The 17,905-nt window shown below is 35.4% G+C and overlaps 1 protein-coding gene across 4 annotated transcripts in view; it reads right to left on the bottom strand.

The window, feature by feature from the left end:
• Positions 1-17,905, bottom strand: part of LOC141441300 (long-chain-fatty-acid--CoA ligase 1) — a 77,271-nt gene that overhangs the window by 29,877 nt on the left and 29,489 nt on the right. The window contains exon 1 of one of the 4 annotated variants that reach the window (XM_074105988.1): positions 9,618-9,696. The exons of the other annotated variants lie outside the window; for them this stretch is intronic. The gene's annotated coding sequence lies outside the window, so the exon portion shown is untranslated. Of the gene's footprint in view, positions 1-9,617; positions 9,697-17,905 lie in introns of those variants that run through there. 4 annotated transcript variants of the gene reach the window in all.

Below are 17,905 nucleotides of genomic sequence, written 5' to 3'. Positions count from 1 at the left end.
CGCATAGATTTCTCGGGATTCTCTCGCGCTTTCCACTGACACACATTTGCGTTGTAATCCAAGATATCTGTAATTACAAGTACTTCAATTCATAAGTGTATGTCTTGTGATTTTGTTAATAGAAAACGTTCAATGGGCCTAAATATTTCTTCAACCTTAATATGTAAGATTTCTCTGTTTATAACTACGCAACAAAAATTACCTTGGAATGTTACACGTCGTCACTTCTTCTAATCTGTGCCGTAATAAATACATGAACATTCACCATTAAAAAGGTATATGTGTTTGTATTTTGTCGGCCACTAGCACTGGCAGTTATAACACCAATTAATTGTATCTACCTACGTATACTGGCTTACAAATGAATAAATTAATAAATAAATATCAGAAAAAGTTAAAAGCTAATTCAAACCGCAAATTACTATCATTGAGCACAGAAAAAACCTTATTCAAAAATTGTTTTTTTGGTTCCACCCAAGGGTAAAAAAGGGACTTTTTACTAAGACTCCGCTGTTTTTCTTACCAGTTATCTCATGCAAATGTGATAGCTACACTAAATTTTCACAGATTATGTACCTATTTCCGTTAGCGCTATACTGACAAATTACCACCGGCCAAGTATACGCCAATGCCGTAGCCATTACGAAAAAAGTAATATTTTTCTATTTTATAGAATTTTGTAGATGAAATATTTAGGCTTAACAATGAATAATAAAACAGGCCTTTATTCATCTATTGCCCGAAAAGTTCCTTGCATCATTAAGTAATATTTACTTACTTTACCAATAACCGCTAGTAATATTTTAAAGTGTATACAAAATACATTACTTTATAAAAAACCTATTAAATATAATTTTTATTAAGAAAATAATGTAACATCTTTAAATAATAAGCACATTTGTTCGTGCGCCTGTCAAGTCTCTATTTTATTGCAAATTCATGTAATACATTAGCAAGAAATTGAAAGAATAAATTTATTTGCCTAAAAAGTCGGCACAACAAGAATAAAAAATACTAATAAAATAAGAAAACCTTATATAATCTTATATACTTACCAAATAGTTAAACAGTTGAAACATTCCGAAAAAGTAGAAGGGCCATAGTCAGCATGTGCTACGCTACAGCAAGGCGCAGCGCTGGTTTTCAGTAGGGCCCGAAACATTATTTACTATTCGAATATTTTTGCTAATACCTATAAGATTTTGGTACGGAACCCTTCGTGAACGTTGATATTCAAGTATAAGCTTTAATAATAATAAATAATTCTTTATTGATATTTTGCTTATGCAACCCACCAATGTGGTACACCTGTATAGAATTAAGGACAGGGTTAAACCATACGCAAAAGTCAATGTTTTAAGCATTAGAAGGGCTCGTATATCTCAAATAAAATTTGAAAGCGACGTCTAAGGTCGTGATGTTGGCCTCAATGTATCGGAATTATTTCCAAATTTCCCTATCCATGATATAATCATTAATTTTAATAATACGCCTTATATATTAATGTCTTCTTGACAATAGATTTAAATTTTGTGTCTGTTTCTGAGTCTTGGGAAACTTCTATAACTTCATACGGTTTACCCGTTTTCGCCATATACATAGCCAGGTACCATTTCTTAGGTGTGTATAAAAAAATGTGTATAGGGTGTTATTAAAACCCTAAACCACACCTACTTTAAACCACATTAGGGCTACTAATTACTAATATAATCCAAGTAGAAAAATACTGTGATTCAAAAAAAAAAAGAGGATTTATGGAAGTGGAGTCGCAAGAAGACTTTCTAATTTCGATGTTTTCCCACTTATATCGTATTAGTAATCAGTAGCCCTAATATGGGTTACAGTATAGTACAGGATTTTTTTTATCAACCTGTAGGTATATTGAAATTTACTGTTCTCATTTTAATTAAAGCATGCATGCCTTCGCCTTCTTTTTGGGGATGCTCAACTACCAAAATGCAATGTAATACTGCAATGTTATATTTCTAGCACGCGTACATGTAGTATAGCCGAGGAAATTGAATCACGTACTGGTACTGGGGTGGAACCGTTGTACTACCAATGTTATGTTGACATCCCATACATTGTTTCACATTGGATTTAGTTTCCATGACTGTCTATGAGAAATCGGCTATTGTGGTCTTGCCAAACCAAAACATGTTTTTTTATATACTATCAAATTATGTGCTCGTAGAACAGTATAAACGGTCCGCACGCAGCGACGGCTAGCGCGTACACTGAGGCAACTGCCAGTTACACTCGACTTCCCCGGCCCCGCGACAATATCGGTGCCGCGTATAGTGGTGCATGTCGGTTGCCTCAGTATACGTTGTACCGATTAGCAAAACGGTGTTAGATGCATTCATATACGTCACTTTATTTCCAAAACTAATAGGAATATCCGTCCAAATTTTTTGTGGTAGGTAAATAAGGAAATATTAATCACAAAATTGCAAAAAACTAAAATCAGAAATTTGTCACTTGTACCAGTTACGTAGGAGGTATCGAATTTATTAATCAGTTGTATTGTATCTACCTTCGACAGGCGGCTTATGCAAATGAACTACTTATTAATAGGTAATAAATATCAGAAAAAGTTAAATAGCTAATTCACTCTTACCGCAAAATTACCTATCAGTGAGCACAGAAAAATACCTTATTCTGAAAAATCCTGTTTTTTTTTAGGGTTCCGTACCCAAAGGGTAAAAAAGGGACCCTATTACTAAGACTCCGCTGTCCGTCTGTCTGTCACCAGGCTGTATCTCATGCACTGTGATAGCTAGGCACTTGAAATTTTCACAGATTATGTACCTATTTCCGTTAGCGCTATAACAACAAATACTAAAACCGGCCAAGAGCTTGTCGGATACGCCCGAAATAGGGTTCCGTAGCCATTACGAAAAAATTAAGTAATATTTTTCTAAGGATTTTATATTTTGTGCGGAATATTCCTAGTTTAGGTATGATAATACATTACTTGATAATGTATTAATACAATTTGGAGAAAGATTAATACACGGAACATCTTAAAACTAATACCTACTTTTGTTCCTGCGCCACTCAAGTCTCTAATATATTTTCAAATTCATGTAATAGAAAGTAAGAAAGAAAGAATAAATTTATTTGCTAAAAAGTCGGCACAACAAGAAAAATAAATAACAACTAAAAAAATAAGAAAACCTTATATAATCTTATATACTTACAAATAGCCAAAGAAAAGAAAATTGTCAAAAAGTACAAATAGTCAGCACGTGCTACGCTACAGCAAGGCGCAGCGCTGGTTTTCAGTATGGCCCGAAACATTATTTACTATTCGAATATATTTTGCCTACCTACCTATAATATTTTGGCATCGAAACAATGAATGAACGTTGAGATATTCAAGTATAAGCATTTAATAATAATATAATTGTTCGTTGATATTTTGCTTATGCAACCCAAAATGTATTAAAATGTATAGAATTAAGGACAGGATTAAACTATACTGCAATGTCAATGTTTAAGTGCCTTATATTCAGAGGACGCGCAACGTAAAACATTCAAAATAAAATTAGACATTCCTTTTATGGCTCGACATCTTAAAATTAGCAAAATTAAATGCTTGTTTGATCATTTAGCAAACAAACATTGCGAATAATCAAGCTATCTATTTAGATAAACCGCATCCATTCATATGGCAGCTATGACGCCTCAGACAGAATTGAAAAGTCCTTAATTAAAACAATATTTTATGCAAAAATATAACATGGGAACATCCCTAAGTACATTATTATCTTCTGAAAAAAATATACTAAAAAAGGCTCATATTCATAAAAAGAGAAACGTTTCAAGTCACCTGGCTGTGATTACTTCGGAATTATATTATTTAATTGCTCCGGGTTACTGCATGACGGATAATTGCAGACCATTTTGAAGTGCAATGCGTGATTAACGACAATAAACTTCTTCGGCATGTACAAATATGTTTATTATCATGTGTTTTTAATAAATAAGGTATTTTATTATGAGCTAAAAGTAAAGCATGAAAAAAGTACCATTCAATTTATCGTAAACTGGGGTGACTTTGAATCACGGGGTGACTTTGATAAAAACTTCCATTTTACTTTTAAACACGAATATCTGTGTTTCCGAACGCATCTTTTTTTTTGTTTTATGGTTGGTAATACCGATAGTTACTCTCATTATTTTACTCTGACGCAGTGAATAAGTGTGGTAGGCAACGGCACAAATCAAATGTGAAAATATAAGTAATGTTTTTTACTATTTTCAATTCTTGAATAACTTCTAAATTAACGATGTGAGTATTGCGATGAAACGTTTGCAATTAATATTATCAGGCCAAAAATTTATTTAGTTATAGCTTTGTAAGTATTAAATATCAAAATATATGTTTTATTTCTATTTTTTATTTGTTGGGGTGTCTTTGATCAGTGCCTGGGGTGACATTGACCGTTCGTCAAATCAACCCTATGAGTTATCGTTTCTCTAGTTTCACAATATTTTCCGCAATTATGTGTGCTATAAGTGGAACCTTAAATTAAAAAATAAAGTTGATTATTCGTTAAAGTGAAAATTTATTCTAGATCAAAGTAACCCAAAACAACAAAAGTGCTTGTAGCTTTTGACCCTGTTCACCAATTTTTTTCATTAATTTCTTTGGAACAAATGCTGCTGTATGGGGTTACTATCGTTTGCCGTTAAAAAAATAGGGTATCAAAATAACCCCACAGACGGTTTAGTTTTGATCAGCGTATTATTTTTATTCGTTTTTTTTTAAAGTTAGAATTTCCAAATTTGGAATATAGAAAGACTTAAAAAAAAATTGGTTTACATTTTTTTGAACGCCTAATAAGTAGTTAGAGATAAAAACGTTTCAATTATTAAATTGATCAATGTAACCCCAGTTTACGCTACCTGAGATTTATCCCGAATCTCTGGCACGGTTAGGCAAGTTGGTGGTTGGTGGGTTCAAATCCGGGAGATAGTTTTTAGGTTTTATTAATTCTTATCCTGTAATTTGAAAAGTCGTGGTAGCCTAGTAGTTTGACATGTCCTTTCAAGCAGATGGCGTGGTGGGTTCGACCCTGAGCACGCACCTCGCAAATTTTACATGCGCAATTACATTTAAAATTTACCACGAGCTTTAAAGTGAAGAAAAAAATAGAGAGGAAACAAAATATTCTCCAAAAAACATTGTAAAAAGTAACATGCCAATTCGATATTTTTTAATATTTAGCACTGTTCTGTTTTTGCTACAAAATATTAGGTAATAGCCAATTATGAACGTTTCTAATCGAAAGCTTAAAATGCGTAACTACTATAAACACGTACTCGCCCATATAACTTACTAATAGGCTTAAATGGCTCATAGCAACAATCTCTACGGAGCGATAACTTATAATCCTCACTGCGAATGTACGAAGGCGTAGTGACCTAATAACTTGATAGCATATTATTGATATAATATACTAAAAGATAGACATAGCGGTGAAAAACTATCATGGCCAATGTAAGTACACACAATCTCAAAGGAATATTACTGCAATTTTCTGCCGTCAGAGTGCAGCACTAGCACAAAACCATACAGTTTTTGAGTATCCTAAATGTCGTCCATAGGATGCCATAATATCATATTATTACCCGATTGCTAGGAGAGGTATTGTTTTTCGCGCGTATCTTGTATGTATGTAATATTCTTTATTACCGCATATCTCTCAAACCAATAGAAGGATTTATTTCAAATATTTTTTTGGAAATATAGCTCTATCGTAACTATCGATGTAAATATCATATTATTTTGTTAATAATAAATATGTCATGATTTCTATAGGTACTAATACTCTTTGGTCATGATCCGTCATGGCAACAAAATATAAAGAGAACTGACGTTGTCGTGCCGGTTTGCGCTAGTGTCGCCCCCTGCGCAAAGCTTTGCTTAATATGCCCTATTCAAGCCCTATTTTTAAGTCAGTCTGAACCTAAAACAAAGTACGATCGTGCATTAGCACGAATTTAGAAAAAAAGACATGACATGACAAAGAAGAAGGCAACAAAATCTATGTGAAGATTTCACTTACAATATGCCTTTTTTGTTCAAAGCACTTGACTATTACATTACATTGATAGGGACGGGGAAAAACAATCAGAAGGGGATAAAAATCGAATTTTGATTGCATTGTTTGTTAGTAAGATTGTTACTTTAAAGTGTTCATTAGTTAAGTGAAGCTATCTTTTTGTACGAGTCTGGTAGTCAATAAATGCTTGTATTTGTGATGATAACAAATGTGATGATGTGATATTGAAGTGAAATTGGAGTTAGATTCTGTCACACATGGAAATTTTACAGTATTTAGAGTGTATAGGTTAGGTACGTTTATTAAACCAAGGTAGAGGAACAAACGAGTCTATTATTAAATGCATCACTGAGCGTCCGGCTTGTGGCAATTATAAATCATAAAGCGACAAGCAACAACAGTCAACTTTACTGTTTCGGGTGCGCTATTTAATACTTCTGTTTGGTTCTGTTACGAACGGGTATAATTTATTACTGCGCGATTGGGGTCAATGTGACAGGAGTTTTAGCAACAATTATAATTGATTTTACACTCGCCACTAGGAAGCCGGCAAGTTATGGACTGTTTCGATTCTCCAAATCCAGAATTGTAAATATTTTGAAAAGTTCTGTTGAAGTTGATAGTAAATTCAGGCTTACAAACGCTCCTCGGTTAGAAATGATTATGTGTTTGGGGTAAGATTAAGCAGAACAAGTTAAATGAATGACCTGAGAAACAAAAGTTAGAAAAATTCGTGACTGTTTTATCAAAAGCTTCATTTAAATCACGAACGAATAAAGTTCCCTTAACAGAGTCAACCATTGTTAGACCCTGTGATAGTGGTACTACTGACAACCGTTTCCGCTATCGGCACATTCACACCTAACGGTTGTTCTGACATTTCGATCTGGTTCACGAAACAATAAAATTACATGCCTGTCACCGAAACTTGTTCCACCGTATATAGGCCCATTCAGGTGTCATCACCCTCTGTTATAAGTTTAATATAAAAACACTATCTAAATTCGCAATGATGTCATTATTTATAATATTATAGTGGTCGTTAAAACATGAATGAGCGATCGTTGTTTTATTATGACAACCATGTTGCAGGCTAATGCGTGCAGGGTATGCAAATGCACGTGGAAGCGTGAAGGCGCACAGAGCGTGGCACAGTTTGATAATTGAGGTGTGATTGTAGGATTGTAGCATGCGAACCGGTAACAACAAATGCCAGGTTCAACGAACTCTGAGCGCACCGTATTTTGATAAGGTCGCCAATTCGCCATCCGGCATTTTTTCTTGAGAGAATCGCGATTACAGTTAAAAAACGCTACGTTGGCACGACGGACCGTTTTAATTGCTTTATAGTCATGTCGTTGCGGTGAAATTTTACCGTTGACGGCACGTGATCCACCAGAGCAAACCGGATAGAGACCCATCCGGTTTGATCTTTACTTAGCTTTACCGAAACATTGCGTGAGTCCAAGCTAAAAGCAAATTTTGCACAAAAAATAACAGTTTTTTTTTCCATTAGACAGCAAAGCCTTCGCCGCTATTCTAACAAACGCATTTTAATTCCGTAGTTAGAGAAACCTATTTTACTTTTTTTTTTAGAATGAGAGTAAAAGATTACATTCTGTAAAGAAATTTCAACATAAATATAATTAGGACTGCAAGGAAATCAGGAAAACTACAATTTAAAATAGTTTCTTTTCTGATGCGCGTACGTGACTGAGCGGATACCGATGTAAATCGAATGCACTTCCTAGGAGTTGCGCGCGCGCATACGTAATGAGACACCCACGGCAAACTGACTCATAGTAGGTACAGTATACAGATAAACATTAGAAAAAATAAATAAAATTAACTAACAATAAAAACTACAAGTACTAAGCAGCTACATATTACCTAATTTCACTTTTCGGTATGAACTTACAATTGACAAAAAAGTTAGCAGGCAGAACTGACCGGAACAATGATTTTATAAAGTAACAATGCGGTTTTTACGCACAAAACGAAATTCGTATTTTGAAGTTTACGTGTAATAAAAATGAGATGCAGAATTTTCAATAACTTCGGTTGGTCTACAAAGTTTATAACTTTCCAAACTGTTTTGATACAGATTACTGTGCTAATGTTTACACGAGCTAGCCACCTATACGTACTACATATGCGTCTTAAGTTTCAGTAAGACAATAACGATGTTTATTATGCAGTGCTGGGATCGCAAACGACTGGATTAAACTGTCCACAGGATGTATAGTACTCGCATCTTATGAGCATTATATGGAAATTTTATATTTATTGTAGGTATTTTATTGTGTATCTTTTTACGAATACTTAACACTTAAGCCTATACTTTAAAGTATTGAAACACAAATATATACTTAATCAAATATCAATAGTGAGAAAATTGTCCTATAATATTATTCATTCATTATTCAAATTAACAAGCAGTCGTTCCCTAAATTTACATTATTGATCTACCTACTACAATGCTAAATAAAATGTCATTATATTATAAGATGAAGGACACGGTCTCATTGTCATGAAGTTCAATAGGTTCAACTTAGCCCTTACAAAAACCCGTGAGTATGTACCTACGTAGGTACTTGAATTTTATAGATCCGAGAATTGTAAAAAAAAAACAACGAAAAGGGTCCAATGAAAGAGCGTTCAAGGCCAACCGTTATTAAGAATTTTAAGGTCATCCATTGCGAGTCAAATTTAACGAATAAAGAGTGTAATAGGTGCAGAGTTCTGAGTAACAATAAAATAGAAGTGAATAATATAAAAATTGTATTAAATTGATAAGAGTAAACAAAGATGATCTAATTCGTAAATATACGAGTACCGAACGCAATAAACGCGTAATACTTCAAAGTATACATAGATGCAACAAGGGATCCACTATACGCTAAGCGATTGGATCAGTTGACCCACAAACACACGATCACAATGGCTATCGAATTTCTGCTAAAGAACACGAGCCGAGAACGCCTCAGGCACGCTCGCCTATCGCTTTTTGCAGTCGACTTGTTATTAAAATAATAACTACTTAAACGAGGCCTTTTCAAGCAATAAATTTCAATGAAAAACAGCGCATTCGTAGCACTTTAGATTATTTTACAAGTGATGTCAATGAAGCGCAGCAAATAGAGTTACTTAGAGTGCAAGGCGGAAACACTAAAGAGCCTATTGAACTGAAGGCCAGTTGAATTAAAAGTCAAGATTCTATCAGAGATAGCAAACAACGCCATTAAATAACTATTAAATGATAAATTGTAAAAATCTCGTCAAATACAAGAGAATGCTAATAAGATTTTAAATCCTAATTAAAATAAACCTAATTAATTTTAATCCTAGTAAAATTAAAGAACTAGTGTTAAAACACACAATTAACTATTAAGAATGCAAAAAATAGCAAACAACACACAGTGTCATAAATCTGACGTTCCACAAACTATAACGCAAGAAACCTATTCATTCCGCACAAAAATCAACATTATGAATACCAATACTGCAAACAGCCATCAAGTAGGTATACTGTACGATATTTACAAACACTCGAGTCGGCGTATATATCACGTAGATCGTCACTTGTTCGTTTCGCGTATGCGCCTGAGTTCACGCACGGCCGATGCGGCGGCCGTCCCTTGCGACAATGCGGCTGCGTGCCGCCGTGGCATGTACGGCATGTACCCTGTCTCCTATTCACTAGCCACCTCTCTCTTTTGGTTTACGGGCAACGGTAAGCTGGGTTGTTTTAGCATTTTTGCGTTTTTGGAATTATCCGTAGATAACTTGATCTTGTTAAGTTATAGAGATTTTCGGGTTTAACAACTCCGGGTACATAGATGTTAATGGTAACAACAATGTCAGAGCTGTTAATGGACATGATGATGCTTAAGAAGTGGTAATAAAAATGTAGAGTTTAAGTATTATTGGTGTGTTGAATGATGGTTTGATTATTTGCTTTTAAAATAAACGGTGGTGTAAATGACCTTATAAAATACAAGACTGGTTTTGTAGTATTAGAATAAGTTAACACCTATGCCTATTAATGTGTGTAAGGATCACGGACATCTCTTGTCCGGGTGAGCGGTTAGTTCCAATGGGGTGCTGAAAGTTTCTCGATGAGGGCTACAGCATAGATGTCGCTAGTGTCGCTGCTTAAGTGACTAAATAAGAAAACAAACAAGCTGAGATATGTGGTGCATAGGAGAAATACGTGTCTGTATCACTGTCCAGTGGTAGTGTAGTGGTATAGCACGTGGCACTGAATGCCGAGGACCTGGGTTCGATTCCCAGGGCTGGTCTTATTTTTCTGGTTTTTCTATGCATCTATATTTCAGTACGTATTTTCGATATGGGTTTTACGGGATGACCGTAAAAGTAACAAAAAATTTGGAATTGAAATAGAAAATACAAAAAGATTCCAAAAAAACAATCTTAATCACGGATGTCGTTAAATACTGATTTACAAAGCTTTGTAGAAATTCAAATTTCACGACTCAGCGTCAACGCTTAGTTATATCCTACTATCCTACTATAATTTTATAAATGTGAAAGTTTGTGAGTGAGTGAGTATGTTTGTTACTTCTTCACGCTGAAACGGCTGTACGGATTTGGATGAAATTTAGCAAAAAGTTAGTTTATAACCTGGATTAAAACATAAAATACTTTTTATCCCGATATTCCCACGGGATAGGGATAAAATCTCTATATAACAACTGCTAGGCTTAGAGTTATGAAATTTGGTATGTAGGTAGCTGGACATCTGGAATAACACATAGGCTACTTTTTATCCCGATATTACGGGAACAACCGCTGGGCTTAGTCATGAAATTTGGCATGGGTGTTTTTATTTAACGTCAATGAAAACCACGATGTAATTTTAGGGAATTCCCACGAGAATTTAATAAAATTCCGGAATTTCAATTCAACTGCTGTATCTAATGATTTACGCGTGCGAAGCCGCGGGTAAACGCTAGTAGGAAATAAAGATTCATCGGATATAATTATTAACTAAACTTCAAAACAAGTGGAAAGCTGCCATTTTTATAATTGCATTAAATTCAGCAAGAACTCATATTTTTACGAGAATTATTTGATTATAATATTTATAGTAACGTTCAAATAAGTAAAATATATATTTTGTAAATGTCAACCGGCGATAGATACGTGGAAAGATGGACTATAAAAACCAGAATAGTTTACTATGAGTGCAAGTATTACTTTTTATCTAAAATCTACAAGTCTATTTTATCAGGTTATGCTTTTACTCGTAGTTATTTTTATGCTTTTAAAGATACCAGTAGGTACGAGTATATTCACTTCTACACATGTGACATGACAGTCTTTTGTATAAGATGTTTTGTGTCTTTCTAAGTATTATGGTGTCTCTCTAAATACTCTATCTTTCTCCTTCGTCTTATCTACTTGTACTTAATAATATTGTTGAGTCTAGTATTGTTGTATTTTCTTTCTTTTCTTTGATCACATTTACTTAATCTAAGAAACATAATTTGCCTTTACTAGACGCAGTGGTTAAAGATGGCTGACCAGTTTAACCCCGTTCACCCGCAGCGTTTCGATTCCTATCGCCATTGTCCGTAAATACGCGTCGTGCTAAAGCCATCGCGGCCACTTTTATTGCCCATCTAAATCGTTCTGCAATGTTTAGCGTGTAGCTAAAAGTCCGCTTACAATGTTATTCCTTACCATTATTTTGAAGTAGTCGGTAATTTTGCAGCGAAAAAAAGAGAGTATCTAGATATCTTATGATAATAAAGTAAGTCTTAGCAAGTTGCTTGCCCGTAACTTTATCTACAAGGAATTGCGTTATCATTTCACCTCGGAAACTATGAAATTTTCGATAAAATACAATACACAATACAAATATTCTTTATTGCACACCACAAATCAGTACAAAAAAATCTATATATACTTATTACACATACATTCTGGCTAGAGAATAGGCAAGGTAATAGGGTTGAAAATATACGTATTTTAGAGGTCAATGCAGGTTAATCATGTTATTTTTGATTTCCGTTAGTACTTTAAGGGAGCATTCAACAGATCCAGTGTAAAGTGACACTAACTCGTGAAGCTTGTGAATTTTGCAATGACTGTGACTATGTTACGTAAAAAACATATCGAATGGGTCAAAACGTTAATTGCTAGATAATTATTAAAAATGAAAGTAGCCATATTTTGAATCTAACGAAAGTCAAGAAAAACATGGTGTATATTGTGTCTTAGCGTGCTTGAAAACAAAGACCTTACCGAAGAACTTATGCTTAAAGTTATACGTAACATGGAACAAAGGTATATTTGCAATTATAAACATCAGAGCTGTATGGGTGCTCAAAAATATCTGAAGGAAACATGACAGTATTGTCATTTGCGCAAGAGATTGTTCGGATGTTTTTTAACAACTGATAGATGGAGTATATAACGCGGTGCGTTCCAAGTTATATAAAAACGTTAGATATATACAAATTTTATATTATAAACGTTCTTATTTACATTTTTACATAATATATACTTAACATAAAACACTATAATTTCATTAAGTATAACGTTTGAATAGTATAACAGTTATTTATATACTTTCATAAGAAATAACATGTTTATGGGCTAAATTCATATTATATAACATACATACGTTTAAAATACGTAATAACTTCTTCGGAGCAGAAGCGACTTGTATAGTTTAGGTTCAGAAGGCTAAGGCGGGAGCGAAGATGTTAGGTTTTTTTTTTATAGCAATCTTCTGAGCCTCGTTCACCGTAGTCGAGTGGCCTGCCTTTCGGTTTTTTATCGGTTACATTTCGATGAGTGTGCGGAGGTTTTACATAACCTGATACCCCCTTCCCCTTTCCGTCACCGAACGACTAGGGGCGGCGAGCAGTTTCAGCTTTATGTTGTAGACATTCCTCCATTACGCACGAAGCAGTTTGCCTCTTCTTTCATTATGCGGACGGCTAAGGAGTGGAACTCTCTGCCGAGGTAAGTTTTTCCGGAACGCTATAATCTGGACATCTTTAAGGTCAAAGTGAACAGACACCTTCTAGGCAAACGCGGCGTGTACCATCTTACGCCTCATCTTCGCCTTCTAAATAAAATGAATGTTATATGTTTTGGTTGCTAGAGGTTGCGAATATTATTTTATTTGATCATTATACTCAATGTATGTTTTTATGTCCATATAGCTCATTAATTCATTATACATTATGAAATTATATATTTTATCATTATACGTTATGAACATTATAGCAAAAGCATGTTATATTTAAAAAAACATAGAAAGAGAAGTTATACGTAATGAATATTATATGTTTTGTTTTCACTTATACATTCTATTACTTACCCCTCTAATGTATACAATGTTGGTGACTGAAACAATGTCAGTGTATCTCTTTTGCTTTGAAATAATTAAACTGACTAGAGTTAATTAACATCATAACTCCGAGCTAACAGCTAACCCAGGGTTAAGGACCTAGTAGCAAAATGTATGGAGCCATCATCTCTGGACCCAGGTTTAATATTTAAAATTTTGAACCATACAGTGGCGTAGCGTAGTTTAGGCGGTCTGCCACGGGCGGCATATTTAGGGGCTGAGTCCGCGTGGGAACTACGGCCCAAGTGTTCTCATTCTGAGAAGAGGACTGTGCCCAGCACTGGGACGTGTATAGGCTGGGATGATGATGATAATTCCGACCGATTAGACCGGACCGACTAGAATAAGTAGGTATCCTAAATAAGAGGGCGGCAAAATTTTCTTCCGCCCCTCCCGGGCTGCTGATACCCACGCGGGCCACGCTACGCCACTGGAACCTGTGCAAGCAGCCCTATGTGTACCTATTTATTCACAAAACATTAATTCGTTAATTAAAGGGTACCGACCTGTACCGACGAACCAAACAACTTGCAACACACAACACACCTAAATGTACGTAGGTACAGTCGAGGAGATTGAATCACGTACCAGGGTCGTACCTTTTCATTATAAATTTCGCTATGATTTATTTGGCAGATGTATGGGATGTCAATTGACATGAATAGCATAAAGGTTCCACCCTTGTATGCGATTCAGTGTCTTTGCATGTATTATGAATTCGGAATTTCAAACTAGGCACAGACTTTGTTTAAGATCTCATTCCTTGTTTGTAAATCTGTCCAAACAAATACCTACCGTCAATATTTCGAAATATGTTTAAACCAAAAGGATTAGTAATCAAACAAGACGAGAACTAGCCCAAGTAAATATTGGCAGGACAATAATCGTTACTTAATAAGAAAAACAACACGAATGTTCAAAAATATTATTGAATGTTATATTCGTTATTATGATAACGAAAGACATTCCATAATATATTTTACATAGCAAAAGTAAGCAAAATAGAATCATAATTAAAACAAAAAACCGGCCAAAGTGCAAGTCAGAATCGCGCACTGAGGGTTCCGAACAAATTTTAAGGTATCTATGAATATCCAGTGTTTGCAGAGCCTCTTCCCTAATAGCGCCTACAGACTCACGCGAGAAGTCTCGGCGAGAAGTCTTGCCGAGGAAATTGCACGAAAACCGAGAAGGCATCTACACTCCCGACCTTCTCATTTGCATTCTCGATCGTTATCCGGAATGGACGTCATTGCAGACATTAAGTCCACGGTCGCACTGAGACCGAACAAGAATGTAATTCCGTTCTAGTGTCTCGCCCGAGAAACCCTTTGAAAATGCCGACACCGATCGGAGAACAGGCGAGCGCGAGAACGAGACGGCGAGAAAGCGATCACATTCACGCTTCTCGGGTGTTCTCGGGGGGTTCTCGGCGTGAGTCTGTAGGCGCTATAAGGAATTGGTACGTCACTTTTGATGGTTACCAAATTTCAAGATTCTATGACAACTGGAAGTACTAGTTTGACTCCCTGGTAATTTGTCTGGAAACACCACTTTTAATGACTGTTCGATTGCGTCGACTTGGAAGTTTGATTTTTTCACTGCGTCAAGGGGTAGCAGGCCTAAAAATTTGATATTGATTTCAGATTGATACCTCCACGCATTCCGAAGAAAAGCGTCTTGACAGACGGACGGACACACAATAGGGTTCCGTTTTTGCCAACTTAGTTACGGAACGCTAAAAACAAAAACATTTCAGTCAAAAAACATATTTTTATCGAAATATCGTTACTCTTGTTCCTCTTCGTTGTGCGTGCGTGCGTGCGTGCGTGCGTGTGTGTGTGTGTGTGTGTGTGTGTGTGTGTGTGTGTGTGTGTGTGTGTGTGTGTGTGTGTGTGTGTGTGTATGTATTTATAAACGTTCATAATGTACAATTACATAATGTATATAATTACATAATATAATATGAAACACTATAATTCCATTAAGTATAACGTTCGATTAGTATAACAGTTATTTTATATACTTTCATGATGTTTTGTGTGTGTAAATAGGTACCAACGAATCTTAAAAAGAAACCTCGAGAAAGAGTCGGATGCTGAGGTACTGATAATATACATTTCAACAATTTTAACGAAAATATTATAAGTTTGATCAACGAGAAGTAGAGCAAGTGTATCCAGTCTAAAACTTCAAATGAAGTAGCAGCTAACTTAATTATTTATTGAACGCTCAGCAATAAATTGCACATCCTTGGCAAACAAGGAGGACATTTATACTGGATTGCCACACAAAACGTTCGAAGCATTATTGACTGTAAACCAATATTGACGAATACTAAAGTCAACAAAGTATCTTTGAGAATTGCCAACATGTTAAATGTAATAGCACAGGTAATAGTGACAATGTTAAGGCACAAAACCAACAATTTTAAAGCTGTTTTTCCACTTTCGTTACTTTGTTATGTTTTAACTTTTATATTTTTAGGTCTATTTGTACCTCAGTTGGCAAAAACGGAACCTTTACATTATAGGATCACTTTCTTGTCCGTCTGTTTGTCCGGCAGTCTGTCAAGACAAAACCCTTTTTTCAGGAATGCTTGGAGGTAACAAGCTGAAATTTATATCTAATATCCAGGACTGCCACCTTGGAGTGGTGAAAAAATGAAAACTACCTAAAGATACAGCCTTTAAACATTGTGTTTCCATACAAATCGCCGGGGAATCGAAACCTATAGGGTGCTTCCAATTGTCGTAGAAATTTGAAATTTGCTATGAAGGTAGCACTTACAGCACAACCAATATGAACAGTCTGAAAATCATTTTGTTTGTCTAGGTCAGTATCTAACCAATCTAAAATGATCCCATACTTTATGAGACGGGTTCTGCTACCACTAGATAATCAAGACACCGACAAATTTGTACGGAACCCTTGGTGCGCATGTCAGACTTAAACTTGACCGGTTTGGATTATGCAGTTTCACTTTTGTAAAAAAGAAGAGGCTAGTTCTTTATTAAATTGATTCAGAAAATTCCTTAATTTAGGCTCTATGTTGTCCATCATTTAGTCAGATAGCCTTCCAGTTCGTCAGTAGCGGTAATGTTTATTTAATATTGATATAATCATTTACTTCTAAAGAAATAACTAAAACCAAGCTTAAGTTGCCTATACTTTTTGATAGTACGAGTATAGCGGTTATAGTGTGTTGCTAGATTACGAGTATCTACGAAAATAGAATCTCGTTAATGTGTGCATCAACAAAGCAAACGGCTCAATTTGTGTGTTAATAGTCGGGTTAGTCGGTTGAAGAGTTTTATAATTTATAATACTGCAGCTTGGACAAGCTAAAACTATTATAAAACGTCAAGAATTTTATGCGCAGTAAAGGTAAGCGTCCATCGATGTGCTTATCGAACACATGGCACAAACAATAAATAAATATGGAGAATACCGACGCCATGATGCGGAATAGTGATTGCGGTTGTACAATTTACCATACAAATACTTGTAATATCAGTGTGTTGCAATGCAGCTGATCCATTAATCGTAAAAAAATATAAGTTCATACACCCATCGTAAATTAGAACAGTATTGACTTTTGCCTCTGTTATTTCATTTACTAAGTACCTACCTAATACGATATCAGCAGTATTGATTCGTCGATAAAACTGATAAATGTCAAGGTCGGCTGTCCTCATCGTACCATGATTGTCACGGAAAATTAAAACCAATCTGAAAGACAATATGAGTGGGTACCTATACTAAGACAATGATTGGTATTTAAGCAATGATTGAATTTGCAAAATCACTGTCGATATAATTATCTCTTGATCATAAGATGAAATAACATGAATGGGGTAACAAACTAAAATTACGCTAAAGTAATTAGAAAAGTATAAACAGTGAATAAAAACATATTGATTTAGATTCAGTATTTCAAAAGGGAAGACATTGCCCTTGTAGTTAAGATCAAATTATTGTAGGTGTCTGGTAAGTTTTGGCACTCGCAGGTAAATCAAAGCGTCCATTGAACTGGAAAAACAATCTGAAATTGGTTAATCTGCGTTCACATCGCATAAAACACGTTTACATTTATAATTTAAGAATGAACCAGCTATAATATCGATGTACGTTTGACTTTAAGTCCGACTCATCTTCTCGTTAGAGCCATATTTGCTTTTAAGTTTTTTTTTTCAGTTTTTTTTTCATTAGCCCCACTTCTGGGCAAAGGCCTCCCGCCTGGATATTTTTTTTCTGTCGGCACCTATGTCTGGCCAGTCGCTGGAAAACGCGTCTAGGTCATCCCGCCATCTCCGCCTTGGCCTGCCGCAGCGCCGATAGCCATCGTGCGTGGGGCATCCACTGTGTAGTGACCTTTGCCCACCTTTCTGGGTGCATGCGGTTAACACCTAAAATGCTACACTCCATAGCTCTTTGGCAGACC

This window comes from Choristoneura fumiferana, chromosome 23, assembly GCF_025370935.1.
Source record: "Choristoneura fumiferana chromosome 23, NRCan_CFum_1, whole genome shotgun sequence".
NCBI classification, from domain to species: Eukaryota; Metazoa; Arthropoda; class Insecta; order Lepidoptera; family Tortricidae; genus Choristoneura; species Choristoneura fumiferana.
This window is presented reverse-complemented; position numbering and strand designations above follow the sequence as displayed.